Genomic DNA, 19,885 nt, shown 5'->3' with positions numbered 1-19,885 from the left:
CCACCTTTCCAAGTTGTTGGGGTTCATCTCATACTTCTGAAGGTTTGAGGGTGCTGCCTGTTCCATACTCCCCCCTACTCCTAGCCTTTTAGGGGTACAAACAATAGTAATTGGGGCCTAGTGTGGTTGTGTACGTGTGATATACATACACTTTTTTGGGATCATATTTTCTATTCCGCTATTTAATCAAAAACCTCTGGGGATCAGTTAAATTGGGGGATAGTCTGTGTTGGTACGTGTGAGAGAGATCCACCTTTCCAAGTTGTTGGGGTTCATCTCATACTTCTGAAGGTTTGAGGGTGCTGCCTGTTCCATACTCCCCCTACTCCTAGCCTTTTAGGGGTACAAACAATAGTAATTGGGGCCTAGTGTGGTTGTGTACGTGTGATATACATACACTTTTTTGGGATCATATTTTCTATTCCGCTATTTAATCAAAAACCTCTGGGGATCAGTTAAATTGGGGGATAGTCTGTGTTGGTACGTGTGAGAGAGATCCACCTTTCCAAGTTGTTGGGGTTCATCTCATACTTCTGAAGGTTTGAGGGTGCTGCCTGTTCCATACTCCCCCTACTCCTAGCCTTTTAGGGGTACAAACAATAGTAATTGGGGCCTAGTGTGGTTGTGTACGTGTGATATACATACACTTTTTTGGGATCATATTTTCTATTCCGCTATTTAATCAAAAACCTTTGGGGATCAGTTAAATTGGGGGATAGTCTGTGTTGGTACGTGTGAGAGAGATCCACCTTTCCAAGTTGTTGGGGTTCATCTCATACTTCTGAAGGTTTGAGGGTGCTGCCTGTTCCATACTCCCCCTACTCCTAGCCTTTTAGGGGTACAAACAATAGTAATTGGGGCCTAGTGTGGTTGTGTACGTGTGATATACATACACTTTTTTGGGATCATATTTTCTATTCCGCTATTTAATCAAAAACCTCTGGGGATCAGTTAAATTGGGGGATAGTCTGTGTTGGTACGTGTGAGAGAGATCCACCTTTCCAAGTTGTTGGGGTTCATCTCATACTTCTGAAGGTTTGAGGGTGCTGCCTGTTCCATACTCCCCCCTACTCCTAGCCTTTTAGGGGTACAAACAATAGTAATTGGGGCCTAGTGTGGTTGTGTACGTGTGATATACATACACTTTTTTGGGATCATATTTTCTATTCCGCTATTTAATCAAAAACCTTTGGGGATCAGTTAAATTGGGGGATAGTCTGTGTTGGTACGTGTGAGAGAGATCCACCTTTCCAAGTTGTTGGGGTTCATCTCATACTTCTGAAGGTTTGAGGGTGCTGCCTGTTCCATACTCCCCCTACTCCTAGCCTTTTAGGGGTACAAACAATAGTAATTGGGGCCTAGTGTGGTTGTGTACGTGTGATATACATACACTTTTTTGGGATCATATTTTCTATTCCGCTATTTAATCAAAAACCTTTGGGGATCAGTTAAATTGGGGGATAGTCTGTGTTGGTACGTGTGAGAGAGATCCACCTTTCCAAGTTGTTGGGGTTCATCTCATACTTCTGAAGGTTTGAGGGTGCTGCCTGTTCCATACTCCCCCTACTCCTAGCCTTTTAGGGGTACAAACAATAGTAATTGGGGCCTAGTGTGGTTGTGTACGTGTGATATACATACACTTTTTTGGGATCATATTTTCTATTCCGCTATTTAATCAAAAACCTCTGGGGATCAGTTAAATTGGGGGATAGTCTGTGTTGGTACGTGTGAGAGAGATCCACCTTTCCAAGTTGTTGGGGTTCATCTCATACTTCTGAAGGTTTGAGGGTGCTGCCTGTTCCATACTCCCCCTACTCCTAGCCTTTTAGGGGTACAAACAATAGTAATTGGGGCCTAGTGTGGTTGTGTACGTGTGATATACATACACTTTTTTGGGATCATATTTTCTATTCCGCTATTTAATCAAAAACCTTTGGGGATCAGTTAAATTGGGGGATAGTCTGTGTTGGTACGTGTGAGAGAGATCCACCTTTCCAAGTTGTTGGGGTTCATCTCATACTTCTGAAGGTTTGAGGGTGCTGCCTGTTCCATACTCCCCCTACTCCTAGCCTTTTAGGGGTACAAACAATAGTAATTGGGGCCTAGTGTGGTTGTGTACGTGTGATATACATACACTTTTTTGGGATCATATTTTCTATTCCGCTATTTAATCAAAAACCTCTGGGGATCAGTTAAATTGGGGGATAGTCTGTGTTGGTACGTGTGAGAGAGATCCACCTTTCCAAGTTGTTGGGGTTCATCTCATACTTCTGAAGGTTTGAGGGTGCTGCCTGTTCCATACTCCCCCCTACTCCTAGCCTTTTAGGGGTACAAACAATAGTAATTGGGGCCTAGTGTGGTTGTGTACGTGTGATATACATACACTTTTTTGGGATCATATTTTCTATTCCGCTATTTAATCAAAAACCTTTGGGGATCAGTTAAATTGGGGGATAGTCTGTGTTGGTACGTGTGAGAGAGATCCACCTTTCCAAGTTGTTGGGGTTCATCTCATACTTCTGAAGGTTTGAGGGTGCTGCCTGTTCCATACTCCCCCTACTCCTAGCCTTTTAGGGGTACAAACAATAGTAATTGGGGCCTAGTGTGGTTGTGTACGTGTGATATACATACACTTTTTTGGGATCATATTTTCTATTCCGCTATTTAATCAAAAACCTTTGGGGATCAGTTAAATTGGGGGATAGTCTGTGTTGGTACGTGTGAGAGAGATCCACCTTTCCAAGTTGTTGGGGTTCATCTCATACTTCTGAAGGTTTGAGGGTGCTGCCTGTTCCATACTCCCCCTACTCCTAGCCTTTTAGGGGTACAAACAATAGTAATTGGGGCCTAGTGTGGTTGTGTACGTGTGATATACATACACTTTTTTGGGATCATATTTTCTATTCCGCTATTTAATCAAAAACCTTTGGGGATCAGTTAAATTGGGGGATAGTCTGTGTTGGTACGTGTGAGAGAGATCCACCTTTCCAAGTTGTTGGGGTTCATCTCATACTTCTGAAGGTTTGAGGGTGCTGCCTGTTCCATACTCCCCCTACTCCTAGCCTTTTAGGGGTACAAACAATAGTAATTGGGGCCTAGTGTGGTTGTGTACGTGTGATATACATACACTTTTTTGGGATCATATTTTCTATTCCGCTATTTAATCAAAAACCTCTGGGGATCAGTTAAATTGGGGGATAGTCTGTGTTGGTACGTGTGAGAGAGATCCACCTTTCCAAGTTGTTGGGGTTCATCTCATACTTCTGAAGGTTTGAGGGTGCTGCCTGTTCCATACTCCCCCCTACTCCTAGCCTTTTAGGGGTACAAACAATAGTAATTGGGGCCTAGTGTGGTTGTGTACGTGTGATATACATACACTTTTTTGGGATCATATTTTCTATTCCGCTATTTAATCAAAAACCTTTGGGGATCAGTTAAATTGGGGGATAGTCTGTGTTGGTACGTGTGAGAGAGATCCACCTTTCCAAGTTGTTGGGGTTCATCTCATACTTCTGAAGGTTTGAGGGTGCTGCCTGTTCCATACCCCCCCTACTCCTCATCTAGCCTTTTAGGGGTACAAACAATAGTAATTGGGGCCTAGTGTGGTTGTGTACGTGCGAGATACATACACTTTTTTTGATCATATTTCCTATTCCGCTATTCAATAAAAACCTTTGAGGATCAATTGAATTGCGGGATAGTCTGTGTCGGTACGTGTGAGAGAGATCCACCTTTCCAAGTTGTTGGGGTTCATCTCATACTTCTGAAGGTTTGAGGGTGCTGCCTGTTCCATACCCCCCCTACTCCTCATCTAGCCTTTTAGGGGTACAAACAATAGTAATTGGGGCCTAGTGTGGTTGTGTACGTGCGAGATACATACACTTTTTTTGATCATATTTCCTATTCCGCTATTCAATAAAAACCTTTGGGGATCAATTAAATTGCGGGATAGTCTGTGTCGGTACGTGTGAGATCCACCTTTCCAAGTTTTTGGGGTTCATCTCATACTTCTGAAGCTTTGAGGGTGCTGCCTGTTCCATACTCCTCCTCCTCCTCATCCATCCTTTTAGGTGTACAAACAATAGTAATTGGGGCCTAGTGTGGTTGTGTACGTGCGAGATACATACACTTTTTTTGATCATATTTCCTATTCCGCTATTCAATAAAAACCTTTGAGGATCAATTGAATTGCGGGATAGTCTGTGTCGGTACGTGTGAGAGAGATCCACCTTTCCAAGTTGTTGGGGTTCATCTCATACTTCTGAAGGTTTGAGGGTGCTGCCTGTTCCATACCCCCCCTACTCCTCATCTAGCCTTTTAGGGGTACAAACAATAGTAATTGGGGCCTAGTGTGGTTGTGTACGTGCGAGATACATACACTTTTTTTGATCATATTTCCTATTCCGCTATTCAATAAAAACCTTTGGGGATCAATTAAATTGCGGGATAGTCTGTGTCGGTACGTGTGAGATCCACCTTTCCAAGTTTTTGGGGTTCATCTCATACTTCTGAAGCTTTGAGGGTGCTGCCTGTTCCATACTCCTCCTCCTCCTCATCCATCCTTTTAGGTGTACAAACAATAGTAATTGGGGCCTAGTGTGCTTCTGTACGTGTGAGATACATACACATTTTTTGATCATATTTCCTATTCCGCTATTCAATAAAAACCTTTGGGGATCAATTAAATTGCGGAATAGTCTGTGTCGGTACGTGTGAGATCCACCTTTCCAAGTTTTTGGGGTTCATCTCATACTTCTGAAGCTTTGAGGGTGCTGCCTGTTCCATACTCCTCCTCCTCCTCATCCATCCTTTTAGGTGTACAAACAATAGTAATTGGGGCCTAGTGTGTTTCTGTACGTGCGAGATACATACACTTTTTTTGATCATATTTCCTATTCCGCTATTCAATAAAAACCTTTGGGGATCAATTAAATTGCGGGATAGTCTGTGTCGGTACGTGTGAGATCCACCTTTCCAAGTTTTTGGGGTTCATCTCATACTTCTGAAGCTTTGAGGGTGCTGCCTGTTCCATACTCCTCCTCCTCCTCATCCATCCTTTTAGGTGTACAAACAATAGTAATTGGGGCCTAGTGTGCTTCTGTACGTGTGAGATACATACACATTTTTTGATCATATTTCCTATTCCGCTATTCAATAAAAACCTTTGGGGATCAATTAAATTGCGGGATAGTCTGTGTCGGTACGTGTGAGATCCACCTTTCCAAGTTTTTGGGGTTCATCTCATACTTCTGAAGCTTTGAGGGTGCTGCCTGTTCCATACTCCTCCTCCTCCTCATCCATCCTTTTAGGTGTACAAACAATAGTAATTGGGGCCTAGTGTGTTTCTGTACGTGTGAGATACATACACTTTTTTTGATCATATTTCCTATTCCGCTATTCAATAAAAACCTTTGGGGATCAATTGAATTGCGGGATAGTCTGTGTCGGTACGTGTGAGAGAGATCCACCTTTCCAAGTTGTTGGGGTTCATCTCATACTTCTGAAGGTTTGAGGGTGCTGCCTGTTCCATACCCCCCCTACTCCTCATCTAGCCTTTTAGGGGTACAAACAATAGTAATTGGGGCCTAGTGTGGTTGTGTACGTGCGAGATACATACACTTTTTTTGATCATATTTCCTATTCCGCTATTCAATAAAAACCTTTGAGGATCAATTGAATTGCGGGATAGTCTGTGTCGGTACGTGTGAGAGAGATCCACCTTTCCAAGTTGTTGGGGTTCATCTCATACTTCTGAAGGTTTGAGGGTGCTGCCTGTTCCATACTCCCCCTACTCCTCATCTAGCCTTTTAGGGGTACAAACAATAGTAATTGGGGCCTAGTGTGGTTGTGTACGTGTGATATACATACACTTTTTTTGGATCATATTTTCTATTCCGCTATTCAATAAAAACCTTTCTAGGGCAAGATCTTAAATTACAGAAATATGAGGAGACCGTCAAATAAGGGCCGTGGCCTGGGTCGTGGTGCTGCTGGTAGAGCTCCTGTTGCAAGGAGAGGACATGGTCGATCTGTGCCAGCTACACGCACAAGTGAAACACCTTCCTCAAGTGTGAGTAGGCGACAGAACCTGCATCAGTATTTGGTAGGGCATCAAACGCCCCTAGAAGTGATGAGGCCAGAACAAGTTGAGGCGATAGTAGATTGGTTTGCTGCTGACAGTGCCTCCAGTTCCTTCACATTGTCTCCCACCCAGTCTACTGCAGAAAGGTCAGAGTTGGCACCTGCAGCCAATGTCCAACCGTCTTTCACCTCACCCCCTTGCAAATCAGGCCAGCAGTCTGAGCCCCAAGCCATACAGCAGTCTCTTATTCTTTTTGAGGACTCTGTCAGCAGGGTTTCCCAGGGCCATCCACCTAGCCCTGCCCCAGAAGTGGAAGAGATTGAGTGCAGCGATGCCCAACCACTTATTCCTCAAGATGAGTACATGCAAGGATCATCGCAGCACGTCTCCGATGATGACGAAACGCAGGTGCCAACTGCTGCGGCGTTCAGCATTGTGGAGACCGACAAGGAGGGCAGGGGTGAAGACTGGGTGGAAGATGATGTGGAGGACGATGAGGTCCTCGACCCCACATGGAATGAACGTCATGCAGGTGAACTGAGTAGTTTGGAGGAAGAGGCGGTGGTCGCACAGAGCCACCAGCACAGCAGAAGAGGGAGCAGGGTGCAGAAGCGGAGCGGCCGTGCCCTAGACACTACGCCCGCTACTGCCCAACGCAGCAAGGGAACGAGCGCACCAAAGTCAGCTCAAAGGAGTTCTCTAGCGTGGAAGTTCTTTAGAAAATGTGCTGATGACAGGACACGAGTGGTTTGCACCCTGTGCAATCAGAGCTTGAAGCGAGGCATGAACCTTCTCAACCTGAGCACAACCTGCATGATCAGGCATCTAAGTGCAAAGCACGAGCTGCAGTGGAGTACACACCTTCAAAACCAAGAAACGTCTCTGGCTCATCCTGCTTCCTCTTCTGCTGCAGTCTCGGCCGCTCCAGCCACATCTGTAGTGATACCGGCACCTGCCACCCCGCAAACAGACGATCTGTCAGCAACACCACCACCTGGGTCACCAACAACCATCTCCACAATGTCCCGTGGAAGCGTTCAGCTTTCCATCTCCCAAACACTTGAGAGGAAGAGGAAGTACCCCCCTACCCACCCGCGATCCCTGGCCCTGAATGCCAGCATTTCAAAATTATTGGCCTTTGAAATGCTGTCATTCCGTCTGGTGGAGACGCACAGTTTTAAAAACCTTATGTCGGTGGCTGTCCCACAGTACGTCGTGCCCAGCCGCCACTACTTTTCCAGGCAAGCCATCCCTTCCCTGCACAACCAAGTGGGGGAAAAAATCAGGTGTGCACTGCGCAACGCCATCTGTGCCAAGGTCCACCTAACTACGGATACGTGGACCAGTAAGCACGGTCAGGGGCGTTATATCTCCCTAACGGCACACTGGGTAAATGCAGTGGCGGATGGGCCTGAGGCGGATAGCAATTTGGCGCATGTCCTTCCACCACCGAGGATTGCAGGGCGCTTCAGTTTGCCTCCTGTTCCTAACTCCTCCTACTCCGCTTCCTCATCCTCTACCGCCTCCTCATCCGGACAGCGTAACACCTTCACCACCAACTTCAGCACGGCCAGGGGTAAACGACAGCAGGCAGTTTTACAACTTGCCTGTTTGGGGGACAAACCACACACCGCGCAGGAGTTGTGGAGGAGCATGGAACAGCAGACAAATGAGTGGTTGCTGCCAGCGAGCCTCAAGCCCGGCCTGGTGGTGTGCGATAACGGGCGAAATCTCATAGCAGCTCTGGGCCTAGCCGGTTTGACGCACATCCCTTGCCTGGCGCATGTGCTGAATTTGGTGGTGCAGAGGTTCCTTAAAAACTACCCCGATATGTCAGAGCTGCTGCAGAAAGTGCGGGCCGTTTGTGCGCACTTTCGGCGTTCTCACCCTGCTGCTGCTCGCCTGGCAGCGCTGCAGCGTAACTTCGGCCTTCCCGCTCACCGCCTCATATGTGACGTGCCCACAAGGTGGAACTCCACCTTGCACATGCTGGAAAGACTGTGCGAGCAGCAGCAGGCCATAGTGGAGTTTCAGCTGCAGCACGCACGCGTGAGTCGCTCTGCGGAACAGCACCACTTCACCACCAATAACTGGGCCTCCATGCGAGACCTGTGTGCCTTGTTGCGCTGTTTTGAGTACTCCACCAACATGGCCAGTGGCAATGACGCCGTTCTCAGCTTAACTATCCCACTTCTATGCCTCCTTGAAAAAACAATTCGGGCGATGATGGAAGAGGATGTGGCACAGGATGAGGAGGAGGAGGAGGATGAAGAGGTAACATTTCCAAGGCTTTCAGGGCAGTCATTCGCAAGGGGCTCCGAGGGTGGGTTCCTGCACACGCAAACGCCAGGGACGCAATTGTCCAGCAGGGGCACAGTTCTGGAGGATGAGGAGGATGAGGAGGAGGAGGAGCTGGAGGAGGAGATGGAACCATGTTCACAGCAGGGTGGCACCCAGGCCAGCTCATGGCCATCACTGGTGCGTGGCTGGGGGGATACAGAGGACACGGACCATACACCTCCCACAGAGGACAGCCTTTCGTCGCCTCTGGGCAGCCTGGCACACATGAGCGATTACATGCTGCAGTGTCTCCACAACGACCGCCGAGTTGCCCACATTCTAACTTGTGCTGATTACTGGGTGGCCACGCTGCTGGATCCCCGTTACAAGGACAACGTACCATCCTTAATTCACTCACTGGAGCGCGATCGCAAGATGCGCGAGTACAAGCGCACGCTGGTAGACGCCATGCTGCTGGCATTCCCATCTGACAGCGGGGCCACAGTGGAAGCACAAGGCAGAGGAGGAGGAGGAGGAGGTCGCCAACGCAACCAGGGCACCGCCAGCACCTCAGAAGGCAGGGTTAGCATGGCCGAAATGTGGAAAAGCTTTGTCAGCACGCCACAACAAACAGCAGCACCAGCAGCTCAGATGGAACGTCTTAGCAGGAGGCAGCATTTTACCAACATGGTGGAGCAGTATGTGTGCACACGCCTACATGTAGTGAATGACGGGTCTGCCCCCTTCAACTTCTGGGTCTCCAAATTGGGCACATGGCCTGAGCTTGCCCTTTACGCCTTGGAGGTGCTGGCGTGCCCTGCAGCCAGTGTATTATCTGAACGGGTATTTAGCACGGCTGGGGGCGTTATAACAGACAAGCGCAGCCGCCTGTCCAGAGACAATGTGGACAAGCTCACGTTCATTAAAATGAACCAGGCATGGATCCCACGGGACTTTTCCGTACCTTATGCAGAATAGCAATGGATACCGACCTTACCCACCCATTGTTCCATTTTTGCTCTTTCTCACTCTTTTGGGGTGTACCCTCATTTAAAATTTGTGAAAAGAAGCAGTGTTGGCTACCTCGTCCTCCTCCTCAGGGCCAGATTAATGTAGGGTCTATTGGAGCTGCAGCTCCAGGCCCCTACCTTTTATATAGGCCCCGGGTTGGCCATATTCACTGTTACCGCTCTTCTGTCACTTGTAAACACAGAAGTCTGGTTTCTATGCTCGCTTCCCCAGGCAGCACCCTCAGAACCTCCCCACACAGCGTGAAGGCCGGACAAGGAGGGACAGTTGGCGATGCATGGATGTGTTTATGGGCTTCAGAGACAGCATCCCATGTTGAATTAGGCATGCATGGCTGCACCCTTCCTCCTCTGGGTGCATGGCAAGGCACGGCCCTAAGGCCCTTCAAAATCCTCAGCACCAAGCCCATGATGCTGTTAATCCGGCCCTGGTCCTCCTCCACCGCCGCTTCCACCTACACCGCCCATAGGTGTGCGCAGCCTATTGCATTAAGGTGTGCACCCCAAAGTTGAAATACACATGCATGTGTTTGCCAGCAGGGAGAGTAATGTATCGGGGCCATGTACCTGTAGGCAAGGAGAAATAGAGCAGAGCAGGTCCCAGGGAGATCTTTCCCATCTCCTCACTGGCAATGCTATGTGCCCTAGGTGATTAGGGTGTGCCCAGGCACACCCAGCACACCCTGTGCGCACGCCTATGTCACCGCCACATCCACCACCACCTCAACCTCCCTCCTACTCCATATGGGCCTCGTCCTTCAGAGATGAAGAAGAACATTGTTTTATTTTTCTGTTTTTTTTTGTTGTTTTAAGTTATTTCCCTATCCACATTTGTTTGCAGAGCACTTGCCATGCTCTTAATTACGTTTTGCTGCCATTTGCAGCACTCTAGCCCTTTCCTTTGGTGTTTTAGAGCCATTTTAGTGCCTTAAAGTTCGGGTCCCCATTGACTTCAATGGGGTTCGGTGTCCGGGAAAAGTTCGGTAAAAGTCCGGGACACGGACCCGGACTTTTTTTTAAAGTTCGGCCGAACCCGTCGAACACGGACATCTAGGTGTCCGCTCAACCCTAGGCAGCACCCTCAAATCTTCAGAAGTATGAGATGAACCCCAAAAACTTGGAAAGGTGGATCTCACACGTACCAACACAGACTATCCCCCAATTTAACTGATCCCCAAAAGTTTTTGATTAAATAGCGGAATAGAAAATATGATCAAAAAAAGTGGATGTATATCACACGTACACAACCACACTAGGCCCCAATTACTATTGTTTGTACCCCTAAAAGGCTGGATGAGGAGTAGGGGGAGTATGGAACAGGCAGCACCCTCAAATCTTCAGAAGTATGAGATGAACCCCAAAAACTTGGAAAGGTGGATCTCACACGTACCAACACAGACTATCCCCCAATTTAACTGATCCCCAAAGGTTTTTGATTAAATAGCGGAATAGCAAATATGATCAAAAAAAGTGTATGTATATCACACGTACACAACCACACTAGGCCCCAATTACTATTGTTTGTACCACTAAAAGGCTGGGTGAGGAGTAGGGGGAGTATGGAACAAGCAGCACCCTCAAATCTTCAGAAGTATGAGATGAACCCCAAAAACTTGGAAAGGTGGATCTCACACGTACCAACACAGACTATCCCCCAATTTAACTGATCCCCAAAGGTTTTTGATTAAATAGCGGAATAGCAAATATGATCAAAAAAAGTGTATGTATATCACACGTACACAACCACACTAGGCCCCAATTACTATTGTTTGTACCCCTAAAAGGCAGGATGAGGAGTAGGAGGAGTATGGAACAGGCAGCACCCTCAAATCTTCAGAAGTATGAGATGAACCCCAAAAACTTGGAAAGGTGGATCTCACACGTACCGACACAGACAATCCCGCAATTTAATTGATCCCCAAAGGTTTTTATTGAATAGCGGAATAGGAAATATGATCAAAAAAAGTGTATGTATCTCACACGTACAGAAGCACACTAGGCCCCAATTACTATTGTTTGTACCCCTAAAGGCAGGAAGAGGAGTAGGAGGAGTATGGAACAGGCAGCACCCTCAAATCTTCAGAAGTATGAGATGAACCCCAAAAACTTGGAAAGGTGGATCTCACACGTACCAACACAGACTATCCCCCAATTTAACTGATCCCCAAAGGTTTTTGATTAAATAGCGGAATAGAAAATATGATCAAAAAAAGTGTATGTATATCACACGTACACAACCACACTAGGCCCCAATTACTATTGTTTGTACCCCTAAAGGCAGGAAGAGGAGTAGGAGGAGTATGGAACAGGCAGCACCCTCAAATCTTCAGAAGTATGAGATGAACCCCAAAAACTTGGAAAGGTGGATGTCACACGTACCGACACAGACTATCCCGCAATTTAATTGATCCCCAAAGGTTTTTATTGAATAGCGGAATAGGAAATATGATCAAAAAAAGTGTATGTATCTCACACGTACAGAAGCACACTAGGCCCCAATTACTATTGTTTGTACCCCTAAAGGCAGGATGAGGAGTAGGAGGAGTATGGAACAGGCAGCACCCTCAAATCTTCAGAAGTATGAGATGAACCCCAAAAACTTGGAAAGGTGGATGTCACACATACCGACACAGACTATCCCGCAATTTAATTGATCCCCAAAGGTTTTTATTGAATAGCAGAATAGGAAATATGATCAAAAAAAGTGTATGTATCTCACACGTACAGAAGCACACTAGGCCCCAATTACTATTGTTTGTACCCCTAAAGGCAGGATGAGGAGTAGGAGGAGTATGGAACAGGCAGCACCGTCAAATCTTCAGAAGTATGAGATGAACCCCAAAAACTTGGAAAGGTGGATCTCACACGTACCGACACAGACTATCCCGCAATTTAATTGATCCCCAAAGGTTTTTATTGAATAGCGGAATAGGAAATATGATCAAAAAAAGTGTATGTATCTCACACGTACAGAAGCACACTAGGCCCCAATTACTATTGTTTGTACCCCTAAAGGCAGGATGAGGAGTAGGAGGAGTATGGAACAGGCAGCACCCTCAAATCTTTAGAAGTATGAGATGAACCCCAAAAACTTGGAAAGGTGTATCTCACACGTACCAACACAGACTATCCCCCAATTTAACTGATCCCCAAAGGTTTTTGATTAAATAGCGGAATAGAAAATATGATTAAAAAAAGTGTATGTATATCACACGTACACAACCACACTAGGCCCCAATTACTATTGTTTGTACCCCTAAAAGGCTGGATGAGGAGTAGGGGGAGTATGGAACAGGCAGCACCCTCAAATCTTCAGAAGTATGAGATGAACCCCAAAAACTTGGAAAGGTGGATCTCACACGTACCAACACAGACTATCCCCCAATTTAACTGATCCCCAAAAGTTTTTGATTAAATAGCGGAATAGAAAATATGATCAAAAAAAAGTGTATGTATATCACACGTACACAACCACACTAGGCCCCAATTACTATTGTTTGTACCCCTAAAAGGCTGGATGAGGAGTAGGGGGAGTATGGAACAGGCAGCACCCTCAAATCTTCAGAAGTATGAGATGAACCCCAAAAACTTGGAAAGGTGGATCTCACACGTACCAACACAGACTATCCCCCAATTTAACTGATCTCCAAAGGTTTTTGATTAAATAGCGGAATAGCAAATATGATCAAAAAAAGTGTATGTATATCACACGTACACAACCACACTAGGCCCCAATTACTATTGTTTGTACCCCTAAAAGGCTGGATGAGGAGTAGGGGGAGTATGGAACAGGCAGCACCCTCAAATCTTCAGAAGTATGAGATGAACCCCAAGAACTTGGAAAGGTGGATCTCACACGTACCAACACAGTCTATCCCCCAATTTAACTGATCCCCAAAGGTTTTTGATTAAATAGCGGAATAGAAAATATGATCAAAAAAAGTGTATGTATATCACACGTACACAACCACACTAGGCCCCAATTACTATTGTTTGTACCCCTAAAAGGCTGGAGGAGGAGTAAGGGGTGTATGGAACAGGCAGCACCCTCAAATCTTCAGAAGTATGAGATGAACCCCAAAAACCCCAAATATCATTCAGCTCTGCTGCAGGCCACAACTTAATTTTTTTTAACCCAAGGCTGTATATTGAATAGTGGAATAGAAAAAAAGTGTATGATTTTTGAAACCACTCAATATTAGCACATGTGAACTGAACATAGCAGTGTATGATCAGTCACTCAGCACAGCACAGCACAGCTGAAGGAAAAATGCTGCACACAGTGCCTGATAGAAAAATACTTTTCTCCCTCCTCCTCAGTGGGCAAAAAAGATTGTGTTCACTGCACCCCAAAAAGATTGTGTTCACTGTACCCCAAAACGATTGTGTTCACTGCACCCCAAAAAGATTGTGTTCACTGCACCCCAAAAGATTGTGTTCACTGTACCCCAAAAGATTGTGTTCACTGTACCCCAAAAAGATTGCGTTCACTGCACCCCAAAAAGATTGTGTTCACTGCACCCCAAAAAGATTGTGTTCACTGCAGCCCACACACAGCATAATGGATGTGGACCACTGACACCTGCCTATCTCCTATCCCACACCACACAGCAATATCGATTGTAGTTTGTAGAACACACTTTCCCTAAAAATCAGTAGACTCTCTCCCTAACAGGATTTATAAGATCGTAGATCGGGTGACTGCAAACCCCACCCCACACAGCAATGTCGATTGTAGTTTGTAGAACGCACTGTCCCAAAAATCAGCAGACTCTCTCCCTTAAATGCCTACAACTCGCCCTGCCTAACACACTCAGACCTGTCCCTCAATTCTATCCGGACACAAATGTTTTTTTTTTCCTGTCTGTCCCTAATCAGCAGCCAGCACGTTGATGTGTGCTCTCTCCCTGATCTAAACAGCAGAATGACGCCGCAGCGGCGCTGCCTCGAACTTATAAAGACTTGGTCACATGCTTCAGACGGCCAATCACAGCTACTGATACATTTGCAGGCATGGCTGGGATGGCTTAGGCACACCAGTTAAACTCTTGTTGATTGGCTGTTGAAAGCCCGCCATGAAAAGTGCGCCAAAGCATTCAAAACCCAGGAATAAAACGACCGAACACTGATTTTTACCCGAATATACAGTAAAGTGTTCGGGTAAAAAAAAATCCAATTATTCGGTACGAACACGAATAATACAGTCTGTGTTCGCTCAACCCTAATTATAACCTGTCTCTCCTTCCTAGGCCCTGTCCCTGCTATTATCTTCCTGGCTCTGTGCATGTGGTGTGCGTGGAGAGCAGGATACGGCCAAAATGGCTTCATTACCATGATCCAGAAGTACCCTGTGCTTTATAACCCCATAAATCAGCATTATAAGGACAACAGAAGAAAATGGATGATCTGGGAGAAGAATTGCAGCTAGAATTTACTCGATTATGAAGTAAATATGGGGCAATGCAGTGGATTGAGGCATTTAGGAGTTTCATGGTATGTTATAAACAACAATGTACAAAATCACATTTTTTAAAAACAAATTATACAAAATTTATTATAACAAATACAGCTTAAAAATCCCCCTTTGTGCATAGGGGATACACCTTTAAACATGACATTAGAACAAAGGCCCAAACTAGGGCGTAACAGTACAAATTTTAAGCTGTGTTTGTTATAATAAATTTTGTATAATTTGTTTAAAAAAAAATAGATTTTGTACATTGTTTTTATAACGTACCATGAAAGTCCTAAATGCCTCAGTCCCATACATTGCCCCACATTTACTATTATAGGATGTAGGTACATCCTTGTATTTTTGGTACTTATGTATCACATACTTTATATAGACAGAAAGTAAGTTGCTTACTGCATGTGTTTATCAGGATAGTCCTATCAGTCATTAAGTGTTCCAAAACAGAGTGCAATGATCACATGGACCCCCCGTGATCACATGGACCCCTATTCTGCCTCAACTAATCATGGGAAATATTTTTTTAACATTGGGGAGGAGGTGCCTGCAGAAACTAGGCCCAGAAATTAAGCCTGTTCAAAATGTATTTTCCCCATTAATGGGCTGCAGCATATGTAGTACGCAGACCTTTTTTAATTATAATATATTTGTATATAGTGGTATGGGGGATGTTCATCTCTGTGGTAGATGCTATTTTTCTACAGCAAGTCAATGTCACACAAGCAATATAGTTAGGGGCCTGGAAGTCCACCTTTTAATGGAAGAAAACAAAAGTCTATCAAAGTATTCCCACACACGGGTTTCAAGTTCGGTGAGCAAACACAAATGAAAAATACCGAGCCACCTGGCTCCCTGTCAGCAGTTTCTCTGCTTGTTTTGGTCTCCCAGCCCATTTGCTATTTAGGTTCTCTCCCAGACATAGGTGACAGCACGTTGCTGTTAAAGCCCACATGGCCTGTTGAGAGGGTTTTTCCAGTACCTTCAGTTTGCACCCACCAGAGACTTCTACAGCCCCCCTGGACTCACTGGCCTCTGCACCCGGGAACACGCCCTGCTGGTTGTCCACAACACCCAGACAGAGGGTTGGAGATTCCATCCTGCCCAAGACTCTTGAGAATATCCAAATTACACAGCCCTATCCAGAAATACCAAAATCAAAAAAAGAAAGCTGCCAGATCAATTCTCTCTGCTCAAAATAAATACTCCTAAGTCCTGCATGTGCAAACCCTGTTTCTTTTTAAATCCGTGTAGCACCCTACAGGAGGTAGGTGCTAGGTAAACGCATAGTGGGCCTTGTCTGCCTAACGGCAGGGCTGTGATTTATTTGGCTAGGGTGTCAGGGCTTCCAGGTGTGCCTGCTGAAGGGAGAAGTATCCCCACTGGCTCCTGTGAGAGGCTTCTCATAGGGCAGTGTGGGAAGCCCAATCAGGGGACACATCCCAGCTTGTAACTACCCCAGAAGGCAGATTAGGCTGCAAAGGATTCTGGGAGTAGGTATAAGTTGGGGGGAGGTGCGTGGCACAGTGTCTTTGGCAGGAGCAGAGTCCCAGGAGGGAGAGTACAGCTGTCTCTCCTCCTGTCTGAGGAAGAGGATATCTCGGGGTGTCGCCTGAGAATCCAGAGAGTGTTGAGTTGAACTGTGCAGAGAGCCTGTGGAGAGCAAGAGGGGTCCAGTCCCAGGAAAGCCTACACAGGTCGTGAGTATTGAGGATTGCCCCTGGGGGTCTACCTAGAGTCAGAGGGGATCACTCCGGAAGAGGTTCTGGGATCCAGTGTCAGCTAGCTGCAAAGCGGGTACCTAGGTTGAGAACCCTGAAGTTACCAAGGGGGCACCTGCATCTGGGCCCTGAATTGCATAGAGTGTGTCAATTGCAAGTACAGATTTGCAGAGTTCTACTTCAAACTACCTCAAGCTGGTCTAAGCGGGGGACAGTATTCAGTGAATTGTACAGCCTAACACTGTCAGGAGTTCTACAGTTTCTCAGTCCTGGATCTTCTGGACTTTCAGTCGAGGATTCAGCACTACTATAAAGTTGCAGTTTGTACTCAGTGTTAGTGAGCGTTGGCTGGCGTTGGCTGGCGTCGGCTGGCGTCAAGGAAGCGCCAACGGGCATTTTCAGGATCAAAGTCCCAATTGTAATTAGTTCAAGCCTAAAGGAGTATCCCACTCATTCCCTTCTCCCATCCCCTTTAACTTATAATAAAAACCACAAACAAAGATGCTGCTTCAGTTGTCACACCCAGGGATTCAGCTCAAACGGGCTGGAGAGGATTCTGGTACTAATGGCAGATCCACATCAGGCCACAGGCCTGGAAACCTTGCTACACCTATTTTTCCAGAGGCAGGGACTCTCACTATCACAATATATATATATCTAATTACACACACACACACATATATATGTATATATTTATATATATTTTTTTATTTTCCTTTATTACAGACAAAAAAGACAACACTGCTGCTTAAATAAACTTCTCTGGATGTAAACGAAGGTCATTGTACAGGGTCCAGAATTGCCCCTTGATCTCTCTTTCCATCAGTAGCGGATGAACCCAGTAAGGACACCTCCTACGAGTACATCATCTCAAAATGACAATAGCCAGCACCAGAATTATCCCAACAAGAACAGACATTCTTATTTCTCTTTACAGACTATGAAGAAGAAGGAAGTGACCTCAAAGGAAATACAAGAAAGCCAAGTCTAAATATGTACAAAGAAAAATGCACTACAACTGCATAAAAAATGTAGCGCTCAAGCGTGCTTCAAATGTTTGTCAATCCCACTTTAAATGTGCTTCAAATGCATGTAAACATGTAGTCAAACACGCTCAGGTATGTGCAGTTTCTGGTGTGAATGGGCCCTTAGACGGCACTGGAAATAGAAGAGAGGAGCATTAAGTGAGCATGATGTGGTCAGAGTAGAATCACAGTTTATGCATACAAGGGAGAAAAAATTCTGTATGTAAAGGCAAGCAATTAAAAGATATCAAACTTCCGTAACTATTTTGTAAAAAAAAAAGAAAACAGGGAGGTTCCAGTTTTACAAGTACATGGAACATAGGGCGCTTCAATTGGGGAGATCAATCTTCAATGGTAGATAATATCCTCCAAGGACATGTGGGGGGTGCTATGCTGATACCGAGGCATCTCTTCTTAAGAGTAGAAGCAACTCCAACTGACAGGATAAGAAGGGGAGGAGTGCAGCTTTAACAACTTTATTTGGCACACAAAGACATATCACTTACAAAATAGTAGCATATAGCAGGCATATCAGGACATCACTCAGGATCCGTTCCTGTCCCTGTGGCTCCATCTCCTTTGGCCGTCCAGCAGCAGGAGGGGTGGTGAAAGTAGAGAGCCTGAACAGGGAGGTCCTTCCGTCTGAGGCCGCAGTGGAACGCACGCCTCACTCGTGGACCGCACAGGGTGTAGTTTACAAACTATCCTTAGAAGAAAAACTTTGGGTCATATTTTTCCTATCAGAAGGTGTCTTTTTCAAAAGTAGTTTTGATACTTCCATCTCCTTGATGGTGTCAAAGTGAAACAAATTAGGAAAATATACAGTAGGCCCTATAATGTGGCCAATGTGAAGGTAAAGAACTGATTTTTGGAAAATGTTTTAGTAGTATAAATACTGTGATATTTTTTAATAAAGACATTCTATCTCATAAAAAAATCACCTCTAGCTAAATTAACAATCCAGTGAGATATATCCTATTTTTATGCCATCGTTCATTACATTTTGTAAAAAATACTACATTTTATGATACACTTCAATACACAAACAATACAGCATGTGATTTGCGATTCTGATGGTTAGAAAAACATACATTTTTGGGTCTGTTATTGATTTTGAATGTAACTATTATATCTCAGTGTGAATGTAAACATAAAAATAATAGGGCAAAAGATACAAGTTTTTCTAATTAATCCCTGTGCAACAATTATATGAACAGATTCTTTGATCCCACAAGACTTTTGATGGAAAGGACATCTTTATAAATAGTCACATACAGGTATCCAGATATCAATATACCTCTGCAGAAATGTTATTCTATTTGTCACATGTCTGCTTAACAACAATGTAAGTAAACAATACATGAAATGGGATGAGGGTAAAATAGAAGTCAGAAATGTTGCAATTTTAATATGTTTAAATAATCTTTAAAATATTTGTAAGTCAGTTATTATGTGAATAGTCTGTGCACTCTGTAAAAAAATAAATAAATACTCTGTTTATGATTTTTCTGTCGATTGAGCTATTTTTGTACACATTTAAAGCGGAGTTTTTTTTAATAAAAATACCCCCGGAACAGTCAGGGCTAGTGCATTCCACAATGGCTAGCCTCTGATCTGTCCCGGGTTGCACTTACCTTTTAGAAGAAATACTTACCTTGAAAATGTATTGTCCAGCGCTGCCATCTCAGGTGTGGGCAGCTTGAAGCCAGCGCGATCCTCTTCTGTGTCCTCTTCCGTCTTCTTCGGTCCCACGATGCACTGCACCGGCCCCGCCGTCACTTCCAGTGTGACAGCATCATCCCTTCACAGCTTCTGGGCATGCCCAGAAGCTGTTTAGCAAGGTATGATGGCACCTGCACCGGAACTGACGTCAGGGCCGGTGCAGGCGCATTGATTCCTGGGAGCGATGACGTTCAGCTCCCAGGAATCATTGCAAGCCAGGAGGTGATGAATCGCCGTGGCCGCCGAGGGGAGGAAGAGGAAGTAAGGTAAGTATATTTTCTTCTAAACAAAGTAAGTAAAAAAAAAAAAAATTGCGATTATCCATTTGTTTTCCAGGTGACCCGGAGCAAGAAGATGGAGGTAAGTATAATTTTAGGGTGGAACTCCGCTTTAAAGTATGTTTTTTTTAATTCATATTTATCTAGGTGGATGCTGCATCTGTCCCATGGCGCCTCTACACTGAGAACTGAGCGATAGAAAACTGCCGATCACTCGGTTCTCACAGGTCCGTGAGCAGAGAGCTGCTGACTGTCAGTCACCGCTTTCTGCTCTGCCCCTCC

This window comes from Pelophylax lessonae (assembly GCF_965119305.1).
Source record: "Pelophylax lessonae genome assembly, chromosome: 4".
Taxonomy (NCBI): domain Eukaryota; kingdom Metazoa; phylum Chordata; class Amphibia; order Anura; family Ranidae; genus Pelophylax; species Pelophylax lessonae.
The sequence above is the reverse complement of the archived record's forward strand: the minus strand, read 5'-3'. Positions refer to the sequence as shown.